We start from the raw sequence: 20975 nt of genomic DNA on the forward strand, positions 1-20975 counted from the left end.
CACACACACACACACACACACACACACACACACAGAGTACACAGGCACTCTTTCTTCTTTCCACTTTTTACACATACATGCATACTCACAGAGCTGGATATATGACAAGTATGGAAAGTCTGGGAACTGGCTAGTTTTTCAAGAAAGTGTCTGTTCAGTGGACCATTACCATAGTTCAGCGGGGTTTGGCCACAGCTCCTGTCCCTTTCCTTTGCAAAATGTACCAAGATAAATAAATACGCCTATGTATTTCAAAGTCGCGTATTAAAATGTATTTATAGTTCAGGCCAACACGTCTTGGTTAAACATAATAAAAAAAGCAACATGTTTATAATACACCCCGCCTCTGGTCGGTGCGTTTAGTTCTCTTGCAGAGAAAAACAGCTTTGTGAGTATAACAATAATCTGTATATATAACGTATCTTAAAACTGGCTGCACTATAGTGGACGGATTTAGTTCTGAATTCACGGGGAGCCCTGAGACAAACAAACAAACAAACTCTGTATAAAAAGCGCTTTGCAAATTAGACATGAAAGAAGAGAAATAACAAATAAAAGAAAAATGAGACTCAGAAAGCAAAGAGAGAAAAACAGTTCAAGGCAGCATGACCGTGTAATACTTCACATCCCGACACGTGGACCGGTTTAAAGTCTCTTTCACTGATAAATTGCGTGACAGTAAAGCTACACGTACTTTTGGAATTTTTTAATCTAAATAAGTTGAACAGTAAGAATGTTGACCGGCCTGAAGATTAAAGTCCAAAACTATTTCTTCTTCTCCTTCCTCTTTGTTGTCATTTTTCTTCCTCTCTGGTCCGAGATATTTTGATCATTACAAGATGAGGACCGGCTCGCACAAATATGATGATAAGCAGCACAACATGACATCTCGCACATTTTCTCACACAGAATCACGCAATTAGAAAACGAAAGTCACACACAGGAATACAGAAAAGGGGATACGGCTTCTCCAAAACATCATTTGGGTTAACGGAGAGAGGGACAATATAAAATATAAGACAACAAGTAAAGTGATAATGATGTGAGGGACAAAAAAAAAAAAAAAAAGAAAGAGTGGGAGAAAACAAGACAGAGACGCAACATGGTGGAGGAGGTGATATTTGGGAGACATAATTACCTCAAACAAAAAGAAAAATACAATGATTGGTCAAAAAGATAAAAGAAAAGGTTGAAAGTGCAGATGAGAGGTGCGATGGGGGAGTAAAATCCTGCAAAAGTTAAAGAACGAGAAAGAGAGACAGAATCATAGTTTCCATTTTCCAGTGCGTCACATGAAAACAGTCTATTCATTAGAGCATCAAAACTAACACGCAATGTTATGACCACTTCAAAGAGTGGGATGAATATAAACAGAAATATACAGAGAGAGAGGGAGAGAGAGGAAAAACAAAGATGGTCTCTGTCTCTGCTGCCAACCCGAAGCAGTGGCGTGTATGTACGCTATGTGTATATGACTATGCTTATGTGTATATTTGTAAACATGGAGTATGTGCATTGGCAGGGATATAGTCGGGGGTCGACGAGGCCCCCGCAGCGGCTCCACGTTCTTATTCACCATAATAACAAGTTTGTGTGTCATCTTTGAGACTCCACTCAGTGGTGTTACTTTTCAAAAATAATCTTAGAGGACTTTTGAAGCCCACATTAATATCAAGTGAAAAGAAGAATGTGATGACCGTAAACTTTTTTTTTCTTTTCTTTTTTAAAAACCCGCAATGCTCTTTAAAACCTTATTCATTTACATTCTTTCAGAATTGACAGGCATGTGTACAAGGCAGGACATGAAAAATGAACAGCGTTCTGATTGACAACCAATGAACTAGTGTCACTGTTCTAAATTATTACTATTTCCAGGATCTTTACAAGACTGAAGAAGATTTTGTCTAATAGGAATTAGCAATAGGATGATTGATAGGATTTTACTGATAGAAATGCCATTATCAACTGCCTTTCTGTCCGATTCTTTATCGATTCCCTTAGTGATTTCTGATTAATTCTTCATGGAAAAAAACACAGGCAAAACCTCCACTGTTTATCCTCTGTTTAATCTGAAACCGCTGGGGCTGGAGGTGTGGGTGTGCCCCCAGTGTACATCTGGGAGAGTATCATGGTTTAGTCCATGAACTCCACCTGGACAGCGCTCAGTTTCAGTGACATTTCAGGCTGACTGTGGGGGAGTTTGACCAGTCATCTATTGTTGGATTGGCCACCGCAGCGTGACGTCAGGTTGCGTCTCTCCAAAAGCTGAATCTGGCTCAACTTCTCCACTGCAGGTCGCTGAATTTAATTTAATAACTGTAGCAACAGTCTGTCTTCATGTAAAATGGATGGAATATTTGTACAGCGTTTGTTTTCATTTAGATTTTCTTAGTCAAAGAAAAAATCTGCCTGCCTATGATCATAACAGGATATTTACCTTCTGGTTGGGAAGCAGTGGCACTTATGCGTAGACTGTCACGTACATGGTATTCCTAAATTTTAGGCCCACATTGAGTAAAAACATGTTTCAGTATATTGCCGGTGTTTCCACACTGACTTGAGATAATCATTTTACAGAAATTACAACAACCACTGTTGTCATGTTATCTTTTTTGTGTAAATTAAGCCAAACAAAGGAATTGATCAACTCAGAGGCATACTATTCCAATGAAGAAGACAATTTGTAACCAGTTCTTGACTGGTTCGCAATCCCCCTCCCCTCTCTAACAGAAATGCCTTTTCTAATCCCATTGGGTGGTCTTGACCTCCACTGTTTGTGAGCCACTGCCCCAGGCACCCTTAAAAAACTGTCTATGCTATAATTTATTTATTCAGGTTAATGAGCTAAACTAAACACATTGTGGATATGTAATATTCACCTCGTGCTCTGGGGAATGCAGCCTTGCAGAGGCAGAGAAGCCCAGTGGTCAGAGGTCCAGGGGCATTTTTTCCATTGTTCTGGTCAGTAATCCTTTGCCGAAAGGTATATACAGCCGAGTCCAAGAGAATGTGTGTGTGTGTGTGTGTGTGTGTGTGTGTGGGTGCGTATTAGAATTGCCCTTTGTCAAACATGCCAAGTTCCCTTCTCTTCTCTTTTTTTCCCCAATCTTTCTCTTCTCAGTTTCTATCATATTCCTTCTTTTTCTGTCCCTCTCCCTCTGGCACCATCCTGCTCCACCAACATGTGATTAACCCCAAGAATGGAAAAGCTGCCCCTGTCCACTTTGTGTGAAATTACATAGCCTTGGGATATTTTGAAGTGCAGATTGTCTAAACAGACATTTCTGTGTAAACGAGGATGTATGAGTCCAGAAGAGCGGGCTGCATTTATCAGTACATTTTCAACCCAGCGCTCGCAGCTATGCACTGATTTAAACAGTTGTTAAAAAAACACTCTGGGGTGGGCGTTTAGCTCAGTTGGTAGAGCAGCCGCCCCATGCACGACGGCTCAGTCCATGATGCTGAAGTCCAGGGTTCAAATCTGACCTGTGGCTCTTTCCCGCATGTCGGATTCCTAGAAAAAAAAACATTATTTTTGGGAGATCAGCCCACTGATTAACTTGCCTGCTAAGTGATGAGAATTTAGACACCAAAATTGTTCTCATGGTCATAACTTTAAAAAAACAACGTAGTTTCTGCATGTCACATAGTAGTATCTATGTAGTTGAGAGATTAATTAAGAAAACCTCAAATTAATGCAGAAACCACACAATAGAAATGCTACTTCCAGCGACTCTACAAGTTTGATGACTGTTTTATAAAATAAAAATAAAAAACAGATGCCTATAATAGCAGCAGTTGTGGTGGCAGGTCAGTGGCTGCCACCGGAAGTTGCCCCAGGGTACCTTCCTTTTCCGGTTTGGTTAATGTCGTTTCTGTTTTGTTGTTGTGTTTTCTGATTTGTCGTTGTGATTTGCACTTCAGGGCCACTGTAGGTATCAGATGCTTTGGCAAGAACACAAAAGAATTTCCATAAAAGGTGCCCACACGCTGAGATGAGAGCAACTGAGTGTGTGGGCACCTCTGTTCAGAATAATAATTCATGGACAGCATGCTGAGTGACAAAAGCTGACCAGAATCAATGAGCTAATTGATCCTTTTGAATTCTGTACCTGGCAGTTTTTTATGGAATTTTTCTTTTTTTCTTTTTTGTAACTAAAAAAATATACATGAATGAACATGTTTAATGTTCATTGACATGACTGTTTTTGTCTAAGGCTGCAGGATTTTGAGTTAATATGATGTGGCGATAACGGTAGCAAATATTCTTTTTACATGTCCAGCAGACACAGAGCAACATTTGCATTTATTTAGAGTAGTGGTTCCAACCTGACGGTTATAAGTCCAGTATTTACTCTCCTCTTAGTTCAGTTTTGGTTATGTTTACCAGTTGCTAACTTTGTCTATCGTAGTGCTGATTGCGTAGTGTGCAGTGGGAGTATCAGAACTGATGCATGCTGCAAACAAAAGCAACACTGATGTGAGCGGACAGGTCAAGGAAGCAGTGTGTTCCATTAAAACAATGAGCTGAAATACGTAAGAAAGTTTGGTTCATCACTACGAGTGACCCCTCTCACATTACACAATTGATCCATATCCATATTGAAAATACTGAGTAGTCATAGGCAGCGCCAAGGAGGGGCTTGCTGGTGCTTCAGCTCCCCCTCATGGTAACATAGCACCCCCTTAGCACCCCCATGAAACCCAATAAAAAAACATTAAACAAAATATATTTTTATGACATTTTATCTCATGTGCTTTTTATCTGTCTCATCTATCTCTGAAAATGTCCTAAATTAAATAATGTTACGAAATGTATTTCTTGATATTAACGCAAGGTCAAAGGTGAGGTGACTGCACGTATTTTCACCATGGTAACGTGCAGCGTCTGCATCGGCTACCTTCCGCTGTCATGAATGAGGTTTGATGGGTTTGATTCATCGGCTCTAAAATAAAGCGTTTCCTCTTGCCAAATAAAAGAATTCAGAATAGTGTCCCCGGGGGTAACACCACCAACGACAACAACTGTGTGAACTCCAACGGCACCGTGATGGAATCGGGCGGTAACAGTACGTCAGAGTCGGATGGGGAGTCTACCGCGGCCGCCTCAAACGCTGGTCCCAGTCCCGCGCCCGGAGAGCTAACGCCTGCTGATGCTAACAGCACGCCCTGTGCCCAAATTCCCTAAACAGACATTCGGAGTTTTAATTGTGCGTGGTATGAACAATATGACTGGCTTGAGTATTCAGTTACTGTGATGTGTACCTGTGATACTGTATGTCAGATGGGAAGTGTTTTTATAATTTCCCATGGTGATGGGTTGCTGTTTTGATATGTTCTTTGCAAGTATGTTATCTATTGTGTTTGCATTTTGATGTTTTTGTCTCTCATGGCACGTTCATACGGATGTTTCCACTTTCATGCATGATTTGAGATAGTGGCCTAATGAGTGTGTTAATAGAAATGTGTCACACGACCTGTTTAGGTGTGACACCGGAAGGAGATACCAGGGGGAGACACACGAGAGATTGCACTTCAATAAAAAAAAATAATGTAATTGAAATCCCATTGTTTCTCAATCTGTGCATAATCTTTGGCTTTTGTATTAAGTGAATGTCAGACAGTGGCATAATAATACAGTTCTGGAATACTTGCAAAACTATATTAACTATATAAAACTGGACTTACCTACTTGATTAAATCTACAAAGATTCTGCTTTGCAACTTTTTAACTATATGCTTCTTAGCTTCAATTCCTGATTAATGTATGTCTCAGGTAAGATCAGACCATTTGCTTCACCAAGGCATCTGCCAACACTGGAGTGATAATGCCCATTGTGTACTTTCAGTTGGTGCTGGACGCTTGGTGATGTAACGACTACTACTCAGACTGTTGATTGATGGTTCCACTGACAAAAACACTGTATGCATGGCAGACAATGCTGAGCCATTATAATGTAATCAACAATATAAACTAGCACATTACAAGTCTAAGAAATAAAAAAAAATCCAAATATAATTAAAAATATTGTTTCTTACCAGGGGAGATCAGATTGTTATGGGACAATTTTCAGTAAAAATATATGATTGAGAGATTGGAATTAATGCTTTCGAGTCACAGTTAGTGGCGACCAATATGGCAACCTGCAAGTATATAGCAGTGAAATACAACAGACTCCCTTTCAATCAAGATGATCTTGTATTGTGTCTAACTTTAGTATGGAATTAATCTGCAGATGCTCTGCTTCAAGTTGAGACCAAACATTTTCTGGATGTCAGTTTTTGACTAGATAAGCTTTGTTTTTAGCTGAGCGGTTACTGATCACATGCAGCCCCTAGTGGCTGTTTTAGGAGGAGTGAGGAGTCAGCAGTTAAAAACAAGAGCACATCCAACCATGCTGGATTCATTTCACACTTCTCTGGCATATTTAGTTTTTGGTAACAGGCTCATTGAGGTGGAAGAAAGGAGGAGAGCTGGTGGTGAACCTAAGCAGTTTTTGAATTTATTTCAATATTTTATTTTTAATACTGCAACACCACCAAAAGAAAAAAAAACCCTGAACTGTATCAGTCGATGTGACTCATAGATGATCGTCAATAATAAGGAAAGTGATCAGGACATCCCTAGTTTATACCAGCTTTCTTCAGAATGCCCAGAATCAGATTGGACGGCATGTACTGTATATGTCAGTAAAGGTACACAAACACTCATGCAGACAATAGCTCTTTCATTAACTCTTACTTTCTTTCTCACACACACACACACACACACACACACACACACACACACGCACGCAGAAAGACGACACACACGTGCAAATGCCCACTGCAAACAAGAAAAACCCTCAACCAAACAAACAAAGGGGAAGGACACAAATCCACTTAAACCAAAATTAAACATTTTATCATGCTTTAAGCACATTTCACTACGGCAATCACATAAACACAAATATATTCAGAAATATTTTCCCTCTGTGAAACATTGTAACGATTATCGGATTATCGTTTCATCTTTTGTTTTGGTGGATCTGGACTCCCGATTTAAAATTCTAAACAGATCGGATAAAAGGATGCTTTGAAGTCTGATGACTGTTTCACTTTGGTTCTCCTCTTCTTCTCCCTTTTCTTTTTCTCCTTGTTTCTGTGTCTTTTGTCTTTTTGCCTTTTTATCTCTCTCTGTGTCGGTCTGAGCGTCTTGAGTTGAGGTAAGCTTTGTTTTTGGTCCAGACATCTCCCCAACAAGCTACTGATGCTTCTTGTACACAGCTGGCATCCAGAAAAGTGTTTCTTTCGTCAGTATTGACCTCATACAGGATATTCACTTTTTCAGTTTTCTGCTCTTGGCCGGTCAAAAGTCACAATTGACACTTGGAAACAGATTCTCTGTGAAGATTTCTTTCTATCTTTCTTCACCTCCTTTCCTCACTTTCATCTCTCTTTCCTCCCCTGCATGCTTCTCTGCCTTCCTTGTTTTACTCTCACATATGTTGCGGTAGTAGCACTAATTGACCATTCTTAAACATCCCATAACCTAATCTTTGTTTCTATGACGACATAATTCAATCCCACAGTCAGATTACTTAACAAATTCCTCTAAGAATGAGGTATATGCACACATAAACACTGAGGCACACATACACACAAGCACACACACACACACACACACACACACACACACACACACATCTGCTTAGTCACTTTTCCAGTTGGCATGCTTCTACAATTGAAGTAAATAATAAGGAACACCAACGTAGAATCAACGTGTGTGTGCGTGTGCGTGTGGAACACCAGCGTTGATGGTTGATAGAGAAATGATGGAACTATTAAATTCGTTAAAAGACAGATTCGCCTGTCATGCTTTACTGGGGACACAGATACAAACACACATATAGTGAGCAGGCACATACACACACACACATACACACAGACAAACTGTACTTGTTTTCTTAAGGATTCCAGGGAGGAAATAGGTTTGTATTTTTACCCATATTTCTTGTCTTTTGCTTCTGAAATGACCGCCTTTCCTCCAGCGAGTTATTGAATTATGTGTGTGAAGAGAGATATACTCCATGTGGATGGCATCGATGTGTAAAGTCCCTAATGTGTGACATTATACATGATGACATGTATACTGTAGGTCTCTAATGGCAGTAGTGCAAAATGTTTTTAGCAGTGTAAAAGCCAACGCTACTAAAGAAAGCAGCCACATAAACTACTGATATTATAATTTTTTATCATGATGTTATTTCAGGAATAGTAATGTTTCAGTTTACTGTCAAACCCCAGTTTTTAAGACAACGTGAATGCAGTTCTTCAAAGAGATGGAAATTTTAACAGCTACAACAGATTAAATGCTGTCTGCTGACTGATGAAGATTGTGTGTTATGATCAAAAGGTCCAGAACAGCTACTAAATTCTGAATTTCCTATTTCATAAAACATTGGATGTGATTTCTGTTTTGCTGATTTTACAGTCACCTTAGCACATTCTTAAATTTTCTTTCACTGTATCTAATGTATATATTACTTAGTACAGAAACACAAGCATACAGCTGCTGGAACTACATGTTCCTCATATGGTATCATTATAAACTATACACTAATGTGGAGAATTATTCATCAGTGGTCATCAAGTGCACAGGAATACAAAATGTCTTATACTGAAATAATTATTGAAGCTTGCTTAGGAAGAATAGAGTATTCATCATGTTCTCTTTGGCCCGTCTACTGCATCTACACTATATGGTATTTTTCATATGGTTATTAGTCTACAAACAAGGAAATACACTTTTAGTGGTCTGACATTGTTGTCTGACCCTGCAGAGGCGTCTACATTATTATCTGTTGTGTCAAGGGAGTAAGACAGTCATGTCCTCTGACCTTGGTTACCATAGTTATGATCAGAACGTCGTCTGCTTTCTCTGTGTCTCAAGGTGAGAAGGCAATGTCTCTCACAACCCATATGATACTGTCCCTACAGTAATGTTTGACCCCGTTTAAACCCCATATGTGGCATGCTAGAATAAAAATATGCCTTACATATGCTGTATTGTATTATTTGACATTAACACAGTGTCAAATAACAAGATTAAGGTTTGTAAAAGTATTGTCTGTAAGGAACATGTTCAGGTTTTTCTACTTTACACAACAAGCTGATGTAAGATTGTCACAGAGCTCTTTGATTAGTCATCTGCTCCTTGCATAACATAAAAGTTATTTGACCCCTTTGCTCAGGATTGCTCTTGAATTTTTCAAATTATTTTTACCAAGTAACTTACAGAGTTTACTGTTGGACATATAGTTTTACTTGTTGTAAACATTAAACACTAAACGCTAACTGCTAACGGACTATACTAGATGTATGAGAACGAGATGTTACGTTAAACACCAACACTCGCTCTGTGCTCTGAGCTCCCAGTCTGGGCAGAGTCACCTAATAGAAAAGCTAAGTAAGCTGCACAGCTATCTAGCTAACAGCAGCTACAGTCAGTGGCTGAAGTACCCGCTAACAATAAGTAAAGCCATCTGTCCTTCAGGAAATGTGGCCAATCAGAGTTAAAGCACAGCAGCTGGAGGACATCAGGAGGAAGACCAGTAAATATTCTCTCCATAAAATATGGTCCAGCTTCACCACAATCAGTCAAGTTTTTGTGTTGTGTTTTTGTACAGTAATCAGTGCGGCACGGTCCCCAGAAACACTAATGGATACTTTTGAAGAGTGAATCATGCAAAGCTATCCCAGTGGAGTGGACTAAGAATACAGAGCTGGAAACGAGCACAATAGGTCCACTTTAACTTAGCTGCTCCCAGCAGTTGCTACCACAGCTTCCATGTCAACATTGCAAAATGCTGTTGCCAGGATGCATGCGTCACTCACCACCGAATGGTTGTGGCAAAATAACTCCTCCTCCCGAACAGAAAATGACTGCCAGACTAAAAAATGAAAATGAAATGGCAATTCAGTCTGCTTTTATCAGGCTAGATTTGTTTTCCAGTCAGCAGTCACAGGTGGTTTAACTTCACCGGCGGAGTATGCCATACTCACATGAAGAACACAACACAAAGCATGGCACTAACATCCTGAGCTAAGAGGATTAATTGCGCTGTCAAACCACTTCCTAATCCTACAAACAACTCATTTTTATTACATCTCTCAAGTGCTGGCTACCGTAGCAGCTTTGTCAAGTGGAAGACACAACTTTCTGTGTTTATTTAACTCGCCTTGAAAATGCCCATGAACTGTGGCAAAAACAAAAGCTTGAAGATTAGACCCCTGAAGAGAGGCTTGAATCCATTTTCTCACTTTCAGCTTTGAAAGTTCAGGCCCTGAAGAAGCAATAATGGTAGGCTTTAGTAATGATTCATTTTATCCTTCCCAACACACATTATGCTAAGCCCTGATAAATACTCCAGCACACACAGATACACGCAAACACACACAAAAGAGTTAATTCACACAAGGAACAGATTACAGAAAAGCAAAATTAATGGGGCTCTTGCCACACCTTTTGAATACAAACACACAATAACACACACACACACACACACACACACACACAAACAAACAGATATTAGTAAATGGTGTTTGCTCTCTCCCCGACCACAGTGCCTATCACCAGTTATCATTCATGTCTACATTTCCTGTTTGTAATTTGAACGAGGGTGTACCGCTGAAATCCTGCTCGGAGCCCACTGACCTGAAACTTGCTAAATGACAGACAGAGAGTGGAGCTGGTGAACATAATGACACAGAGACGTGAGATAAGCCAGCCCTGTTAAGAAGAATATCTGAATGCTAATCAGCGTCAGTGATTCCTTTATTTACCCCGAGGCTGTTTGCTGAGAGACCAGCCTCTTCAGAAAAAGATGCTTCACATAACCTATAAAAACACATTACCCAGCTTCTCCACCAGAGGAGCTGTGGGCTCATTAAATTGCTCGAGGGCATTGTAATTGTGGAATTCAACCCGCATTAATCAGTATTTTTGATATCAACTTTTAATTGGATGAGGGGTCACTTAAACTCCCACCTACTGCTTTGATAAACCCACTGTAATCTACCTGCCAAGCACTAAGGAGCAGAGCGACAGCATAAGAAGACCCACTCTCAGGAGTTGGAGACCATACCAGATGTAAAAAGAGATTGGATATTGGACTAAATCAAGTGAAAAATAACTTTTTATTTGCTGGAAATGTTTGTTTTTTTTTGACAATTTTTGTCAACATGTTTGCAAATTTAGCCAATGGTATACTTTAGCACTGGCTGAAGCTCCACGACAGCTCCCTGGGTTTTTTTCCAGGCATACCCTATGGCCCATCACACAATATGCCCATTTAAATGAATGGGAAAACCTGCATCTCCACAACAAGCTAAACATCACTCCCACACCTGACATTATGGCTAAAATGATTATAGCAAACGTGTTAGCAAACAGCCAATTTACGCATCCATCAGCAATGTGAACATTCATTTTGCTTCTAACGCTGTCCTCCTTTGGTAAAAACTGTTTCTGGTTGCAGCTGAAGAGAGTGCAGGTCAAAGAATGGTCAAAAAATGGAAAAAATGAGCTGAAAAATACAAATTTGGTTAACATGAAAAAATTAAACATGAAACATAAAAACATGAAGTGCAACTTTAAATTTCTCTCTTGTGAAATTTAGAAATTTTCACATTTTCCAAAATTGCTCTCATTGTAGCTTTACTGCTGTAAAATGTAGATACATCTCAGCTTGGAATATAGTTGCTATAGTAACACTGTGCATTATTACTGAGCTATTAATACTGTTAGAAAGTTCTGACAGAACTTTATGCTTATTAAAGCATAAATTACTCATTCATCATTCGTCCTCCTGCCCAGACTCTCGGAGCCTCTGTGAGGTTTTGACTTGTTGATCTTTCACATCCCTCATTAACACATCAAGTAAACACCAGTTTCTAATGTCTAATATGACCAAGAGGCTTGCTAATGTCCCTTAATAGGAGTAATATGCAGATTATCTCATAATCACACTTCACACACTTCACACACTTTGACGGCTGGTAGGTTTTGTGGAATCTCGGTAGAATGTTGGAGATCTAATTAATTCGGCACCTCATTACCATATTTTTGGAACAAAAATGATTTGCATATATTTCAGGCACCTAGCCCAAGTCCTGATGATGAGGGTTACAAGGAGGATGCAGGATGCATATCTGTTTGCAATTATAACACACATGTATACACACCGCCGGGGTCTCACAGCTGTGTGTACTGTATTTACGCACATGGATACTTAGTGGTACAGTATCTATCTGTCTGTGTGTGTCTGTCTATATATCATTAATGATTTACTGATCAGATTTGGCCTTGACTCATGCATATTCATGATCAATCAGATCGGAGTGCAGTTAAGCATAGCCTATCAGATTCTGCCCCGACACTCCTGGATTTACATATTTTAATTGCTGCGACTGTATTACTGACGCATCGCCTAACTTTTGCAGACACACACACACACACACACACACACACACACACACACACACACACACACACACACACACACACACATAGGTAGTGTGACAGAGAGTTGCTTGTTAAATTTAGATGTTAAGGATCTGTAGATTTTGGTCTCTAATCCTCTCTCTCTGTCCTTTCACTTTTGCAAGTAATATCAGTAATTTTTCTGGCTACTTCCCAATACTCTGCCTTGAATTGAATTTAGCTATCTGTGTGTGTGTGTGTGTGTGTGTGTGTGTGTGTGTGTGTGTATGCATTCCAGCATCTCTCTCTCTCTCTCTCTCTCTCTCTCTCTCTCTCTCTTTCTCTCTCTCAGTATAATTGCTTGTTAAGCCATTTCAAAAGCAGGTGCAGTTTGTCTGAATGACTTCTCTGTTTTCTAAGTAGCTAACTGCTTTAACCTGCCAACTTATTTGTGTGGGGGCGTGTGTCCGTGTAGTTTGGATGTGTGTGTGTGTGTGTGTGTGTGTGTGTGTGTGTGTGTGTATAATGAGGCTGACGTCAGTCATCATGCCTGACAGCTCCCTTCCTGAAAACACACCTAAGAAAACACACGCTTCCATGCACATATGTGCGGGCACACACAGTCTTTTTTTTTTTTTTTTACAAACGCATGCATACCTTTTCAGGTGCATGTGTACAAGCAAACGCGCATGCAAACGTTCTCTTCTGAAAACACAACACACACCTCGTGCTGCTGACAGATGAAAACCTGACATCTTCAAAAAGTCAACATTTCAGCAACCGACCTTTTCTGATTGATAGCCCTGTTTGTGAAACTACACTGCTGAGAGAATTCAGTTTTGAATGGGTGCATGAGTCTGACAACATTCATAAAGAATCCTATAAAACATTCTTTTAAATGAATAAAACGCAGCAACAACACAAGATGAAATAAAACATACAACAACTGTACTGTATGTAATAAAGACCACTAACATTACATCTTTTTCTCAGACCAGCTTGTGTCTCTGGAGTGTGAAATTCACTTGCAAATGTTTATAAAGTCCTTAATTTATTGACAGATGACATAAATTCATAATGATGCATTTAATTTGTTCCTGACTGTCTGAGGAAATATAGATACAAAATTAAGATAAGATGCCATGGCATGCTGTACTAAAGTAATTAAAACAAGAAAAGCCAAATCAAAACGTTGGCAAAACAACATGAAACAATATTGGACACAGAGAGTCTCAAACACTCGAAGCAGAAAAACAGAGAAATTAAATAAAGATGAACTAAACCAGACAAACTCTTGTTGCTGAAAACAAGCTCCGCGCTGCTCTCTTCCTGAAATGACTCCTGTGAACATTTTAACCTTAGCAGATCTGCGTTACACTCAGTGGACATGAGGGATTATGCACAATAATATCTGGTCACTGCCCAATACAACCACTGTCTGAACTGTTGGCCACTCTGCAGCTTCACTGGAGTAGCTGGACTTTTCGAGCCATGCTCAGTGACAGCTAAATGGTTGGAAAAACTGACTTTGGACATGAACTTTCTCTGCACACAAGCTTGCCTCTGCATTATACCAATGTGTACATTCTAGCAATATAATGTATAAGATAACAACAAATCCAGAAATAATCATATACTGTAAACGATATGTTATTTAAAGAGGGACCTTAGTTTTTCTTTTATATATATATATATATATAAAAGGAAATCTCTGTAGGCAAAAGGCTTGGGTATTAGACTGCTATGATTGGGTAGCCGATGTACAATCCTCACAGAGTTTTTTCATTGGTCATCTGCTCCAGACACAGCATGACTGAGCACGCCACAGAGTACAAAGATAAGCTGTGAACTTCCATTCTGGGCACAGTCAACTAATCTATGTTTATGGCTGCACGGCTAACTAGCTAACAGCAGCTACAGTTAGCAGCTAAAGTAAGGGCTTCTTTCAGACCAGGAGAATATAGAGATGGAAATTAGCACAACAGTTCGACTTGAATGTGATTTCATTTGATACAAAATATCAAGGCGATGTTATTTTGTGCTTTTAATGACTAAACTGTACTCTTCTCTAACTTTAGCTAACGAGACAATCCCTTATAGGTTTGGTTATCTCTCCTTGTGACTACACTAATTAAAGCATAGTTTGTCACCTGGTCCTGGCACAAAGAAAATCGCTGCTTTATGTCACTGAATAGCAGGATAGGAAAGCTTTTAAAGTTTCTCTTAGTGGTGAATAGTTTTGGGTACAAAAACAAAGACAAAGACAAAAAAACAAAGTCAGAAAAGCAAAAGCAAAAACATGCAGGCTGACATCAGAGACAGGGTGGGAAGACATATCACCAGGGTTTATGGGCAATGTGGTTTCAATAATGTCAATAATGATAATACTACAGACATGACATCTTGGAGAACCAAGCGTTAGACATGAATATTGATACTGTCCCGCTTACATATCTAAAGGAGATATAAGATTAATTTGCGAGCTTTAGAGGTGCTTAAGGTGGATTTTCTACTTGGTTGCCCCTGTTTACAGTCTTTATGCTAAGCTAACCAGCTAAAAATTTGGCATGCAGACATGAAAGTGGAACCAATCTTCTAATCTTAGTCTTGGCAAGAAAACGATGAGCGCATTTCCCAAAATGTTGAACTATTTTCTGTCGTTGTTAGTGTTGTTGTTTGACAAAGGAGATGCTGTTTCAACAAAAACACACAGAGTTATGAAAACATGAAATATATTAAAGAAAGGCTCTGTGCTGAAAGAAAGACAGAAAAAGACAGATAGACAGACGGGCACACAGAGACACAGACAAATGCAGTGAAAGCATAATAGGTACAAGAGCAGAGGAGAGTCAGAAGAAGAAGAAGAAAAAACTCGGTGCAGGGGTTCCCTGCGTTCCAGCCTGTCTCATTGTAAATTCCCTCATTTAAAAAATGGTGAAATTCATTTCTCACACAGATGGGAACAGGCAAGGCTGATTTCATTAAAATACCCCATCTGTTGGAGGGAGAGAGGGGGTAAGAGAGGGAGAGAGAGAGGGAGAGGGAGAGAGAGAAAAAGACAAACAAGGGTGAACCAAACAAAACAGTTCTCCTGTCCTGGAATAATTTGTTTCCCCTCCAATGATGTATGTGGTGTGTGTGTGTGTGTGTGTGTGTGTGTATGTGTGTGTTGAGCGGAGGGGGAGTTGGGTGGGAGGATGGGAGCTGAATTTGAACAGACAGGCTGCCATTGCTAGAAGAGCCAGCCAGAGAGAGAAAGACAGAAACATGAAATATGTGTAGGATACGAGGGAGATGGTGAGACGTGAAAATATGTGGCTGGAGAAATGGAATAAAAGAAAGGGAGGGAAAGACAGAATCTTTCCAATGATTGTAAGAGGGATGGAAAATAAGCAACACAGATATTAAATAATTGTGCAACATTTTTATTCAAAGATGACATCTGTTAAAGTTCTCAATTTCTTCAGTATATGTCGTAGTATAAGAAACATCTCAAGATTAACAGACTTCTCACGGTTACCTGGTGGCAATAGCCAATAGTGTTCTGGGTACCTGAGGACAAAGACATCCCAGCCAGAGTGACTCTGCCTTGCTGTCGGGAGATCCATCCTGCAGCCTCTTCAAAGTTGTCTCCCCATGAGAGAGAAGCAGGTTTCCGTCGATGCGTTGGATGCATGTAGGGAAGCATCTCAGCACTTAGTCGAGGTTAAAAACTTAGGTTAATAAAGAACAAGCATTAATTGTAGCTGCGTGTTCCCCTGCATTAGTCTGGCACACCATACGCCCATCAACTAACCCGACCTCCACACCCTTACTCTCCCCCTCGTTACATAAAGGGCAACACTAATTCCGGCATTGGCACCGGACTTTGGCATTCGACCGAGGTCCAAAACTGCCCAATATGGGGGTAATTACCAGGATATTTGGGTTTCTGTTGACACTGATCCAGTTTTTCCTACCTGAAAACAGATAAATCTGAAAACAACAACAGAGCCAGTCGTGTTGTCATCACCGAGAGACAACCAGCTGTGACTCCAGAACGTCACTGAGCCCATTCAAGATTTAGCCCGGCACATAAACCACAATGTTTTGTTGTTGCGTTTGGGATTAAATAAACTCTCAACCTCATTTATGCTTGATGAGCTGTCTGCAAAAACTGAAAAATATGCAAATGAGGACGACTACGTGTTCAGTTGTGTAAAAACAGTATATGGATGGTCATTGGAGAGCAGGAGGGGACAGAACAGAGGTTTAACCAGCTGTGACTCAGCACAATAACCAGACTGTTTGTCTCACTCCATACCAGATGTTGGCTGTGATGCGCAATTTTGTTGTTTGCTGATTGAAATCAGAGGAGGTTGAGCTGTTCTTTTTCTGCTGCACTTCAGTTGAAGATGTTCGTGTGTATGGCATTTTCAAAATTAGCTGGCTCAGTGTGGGCACACTCTGTGACAGACATGAAATTTAATGATGGTTAGATGGCTGGAGGAAGATAAGAAGGAATGCGAGATGACAGAGGAGCGGGCGCTGTATTTTACATTTGTTTTCAGATTCTGTGAGTGTGATTGAAGCCTAATCTCTCTTTGTGTGTGTGTGTGTGTGTGTGTGTGTGTGTGCAGGGTGGTGTGAGGGCATGTGTGTACACAGTGTGATTGATGTCCAAGGGGGAGTGTAAGGAGAGTTCAGTTTGCTGTATAACTCACTGTGTACTTTTTTTTATTGGGTTTGACCAGCAGAATTTCCCTACAGAGGTAATAAAGTTTATCCTCTAAAAAGGCACAAACTGACAAAAGAGGGCTAATGAGGGGAGGAAGATGAAGAGATGCAGACAGAGAAGTGTTATTAACAACTTCTGCTTCTGAACTTTTGGCCTGAACCAGGCAGCTGTGATGCACCTCCGTACAGGAGGATGGGAGATCGCACTCTGTAGGAGTGTAAAAGTTCAACAAAAACTGCAAGTTACAGCTCTTCCAGAGCTTCAGGGTTGAAGCGGCATGACCTCATTTGTTTTTTTCCGGGACCAGAGGAAGAGAGTTGTTGTCCCATTTAATGCTTGTTTTCGCTGACAGCAATCCAACTAAAGATGTGTTTTCCAGGGCAAAAGTGATATAAACTCTAGCTGCCACAAAACAACCGAAGTGGAGAGGATGTTGTCTCTGAATGCCCCAAACATTCCACTTGTGAACGTACGTATTTGGGATGAGTGAATTATATAACATCATGCTGATGTGTACATGTTTTGCATATGGTGATTTACTTATTTACTACACTTTGTAATTAGTTTGAGCTGTATATTTATTTATGTGGCTTCTTGTAATTAAGGCAAATCTACAGCGCAATGAGGCCCGAGACATGATTCCCCACAGGAACAATAAAATACGTCAGAATTCAAATTAAGAAACAGAAGAAATCACACAGAGAAATAACCACATGCCTTATTCTGATGGGTACACTGTGAATTATCAGAGGGCTGTAAACTGTATATTACTATCATAAATACAGGGAGACGTCAGATCTTAATACATACCACTGCATTCAATCAGTTTCAAGACAGATCAGATGTTAAAGCTATAACTTTGTGTGATCTGGGCAAACTTTACATGTAAAACATAAAGTAAACATCATGAATTACATATTACATAACCAATCAACCAGCCAAAACTACAGCACTAATACTAATACGGTGATCATAGCCTTGGTTTTGAGCATTTGATTGAGCTTTTGTGCGGGGCAGATAACTCTGAAAGACATCAGACACATCTCATCATGCAAACTGTTAACTTACAACAAAGCATCACATGTCATAAGGTGGTTTGTATGAGTTTATTTGCATTGTAAATATAGCTTCAAAATTGTAATGCATTAAAAGTGAAAGTAATTGTCTTTATCATCACAATGACATCATGTTGCAGGAGAGCACACTTTGGACCACAGCCACACTCATTCACGATGTTTGTGTGGTCAAAGGTTAAAAAAGGAAAAAAAAAAAAAAACTTTCAACAAGAGTTGGACAAAAGTTTGGTCGGGCTGCAGCTTTACTGTTTTGTTTCCCTCTCGCTCTCTGCTCTCATATTGTTGTTTTCTGTGGCAGAAGCAGCTGTTATCAGTGAAAAAACACTTCATAGCACTGCTATACATTAACCACTTAGCACCGACACGGTGCACTGACACAGTGACTGGACATAGTGAAGCATTTAGCAGCTTAAGAGCCAGATGTTGGTCCCTAACTGCTGGATGTGTAAATTTGCTACATCAGCTTACAGTAAAAGCTGGCTTGTGTTCACAACTTGTTCCTGCTGCCCGTGAGTAGCCACAGATTCAGCTATTGCAGGTTTAGATTTGTCTCTGCTTGTTAATGGCTACTTGGGAGTTCTTACATCGACAGCTCAGATTTATACATGTCATCTGTTTCCACAGTCCACATGTAACGGTCTAGTAATTTTGTAAACATGCTCTTCTGCATGGGGGACCGGGGGTCACGCGCCCCCCGTGAAGAGAAAGATTTGACCCCCCGCCCCCCAAGAACTGTCAAATCCTCATTCCAGCTCATAGTTTTCTGTGTTTAATTACACTGAGTGGGTGGAGGCAGAATTCATTATACAACAATATTGTTGGCAGCACGTCACGTGTTGTATTAAAGTTTATTATTTCAGAGTTTGTCTGGGATGAGAAAAAAAAACGTTCATAGAAGTTGTCTAACAGCCAATCTCCATATCTCTAGAAGTTGTCCTGAGGTCTTTGTCTTTCTTTGGGTTACTGATTCACTAAAACTGGTGATCCTGAATTATAACAAATACCATGAAGCTACAAAACCAAGGGGCAGCCCTGAGGCCCCTGTATTAACATGGTCTCTCACAGCTAATTTCTCCCCTCCAGACAGCTGTACATGTTCAATTTATATTCAGCACGAAGGCGTCATTCAGCTCGCCTCAGCTCCACCCAGGCTCCACATCTTTTCACATTTTTGGGTTGGCGGCAAAAGCAGGACTGCCAAAACGGAGGTGGCCAGAGCTAACACACACTCTGAGCTTCACAGTGGCTCTTCAGAAACCTGTAGGTGACATCATGGATGCTGCATCCAAGTTTTATACAGTCTATGTACATAAGATGAGATAGAAACCATGAATTTGACCCTCAGGTGAAAAAATGTCATAGCAACAATTAAAAGTGATATTGAACTAAATGAAATATAAGTAATAGACTCACATAATTAATTAATGAATTAAATTAGTAGTAATACTAATATAATATATTAACATAATATAATATATTTTGTCAGATAACGAACAAACTATTCTGACAATGTGCTGCACATCAACATCTCTAAATGGTCGTTAAAAATTATTGTCAAAATTATTGTAAGAACCTTGGCTGTATCCTGTAGGACTGATGACTGTTGACTATCAGATTGGTCAGCAGTCAGTGTTATTGACATGTTTTGATGTGAAGTGAATCAGCTCCACCAGAACATGCAGCAAAAACAAACCATCAGCTCAGTCTTGTCAGTTTCCTCTACACCTTTTCTGGCAGTCATAATGTAGAACCGCCAAACGTAACCCGTGGAGAACCTACGAGGGACTTCCATTTACATTTTGCAAACATCCTTAAATACATCAGAAGGAAAAAGATTTTAAAAAGAAGAGGAAGAAAAAGAAGAAAAGCAGTCTCATCTAAACCCTTTGCCCTCATTTATGGTAGTACATTTTTTTTCCCTCAGCCCCTTATTAAAGGCTAATTTATTTGAGTTTTTGAAAGTTTGGAAGTGACAGCCTGCCTGGGAGATTTCAACCCATAACCCACGCACTTCACTGGAAGTCAGAAGGTTCTTTTTTCCCCTTGCAGATTTTTATTTTATGCATTACAACTTAAATAAAAACCCTAAAAATAAGATACACAGTTTATAAAAAATAATTTATTGAAGTTTTCATGAGCACAAATAGGCAGTAGAAACCGGCTTCTAACATTAGTACCGTAAATGTGTGTCTGTCCTGATACGCTGACATCATCCCACTAAGGAGACTCAGCGTTAATGCCAACACACCAAACACACTTTCTGTAACACACATGCACACACACAAACACGGCAGCTAGCCCGCACAGATTCAGTGATAATGCACACTGGGAATTTATCTTTACAGTGAATTATGGCACACTGCGGTCTCATTGACTTTGCGCACAAATGTGTGTGTGTGTCCCTATGTGTGTCTATGCAAAAGTGTTGAATTATGACCCACACTTGGTGGTGTGTGTGTGTACGTGTGTGCATGAGTGTGTGCTGAATTGAATTATGGCAATGGCGCTATCTCATTGACTTCAACTGAGTCCCATTCATCACAACTTAACCATGGAAATAGACTTTATGGACAAAATGCTGTTTTAGCAGTGTGTGTGAGACTGTGTGCATTATGTACGTCTTTGTGTGTGAAACCATGGAAATACCCATAATGAACATTACGGCATGGGTGTGTGTCAGAGAAACAGAGAGAGAGACAGCATCAGTGTGAGTTAGCGT

This window comes from Larimichthys crocea, chromosome XIII (genome assembly GCF_000972845.2).
Source record: "Larimichthys crocea isolate SSNF chromosome XIII, L_crocea_2.0, whole genome shotgun sequence".
In the NCBI taxonomy this organism is placed as follows: Eukaryota; Metazoa; Chordata; class Actinopteri; family Sciaenidae; genus Larimichthys; species Larimichthys crocea.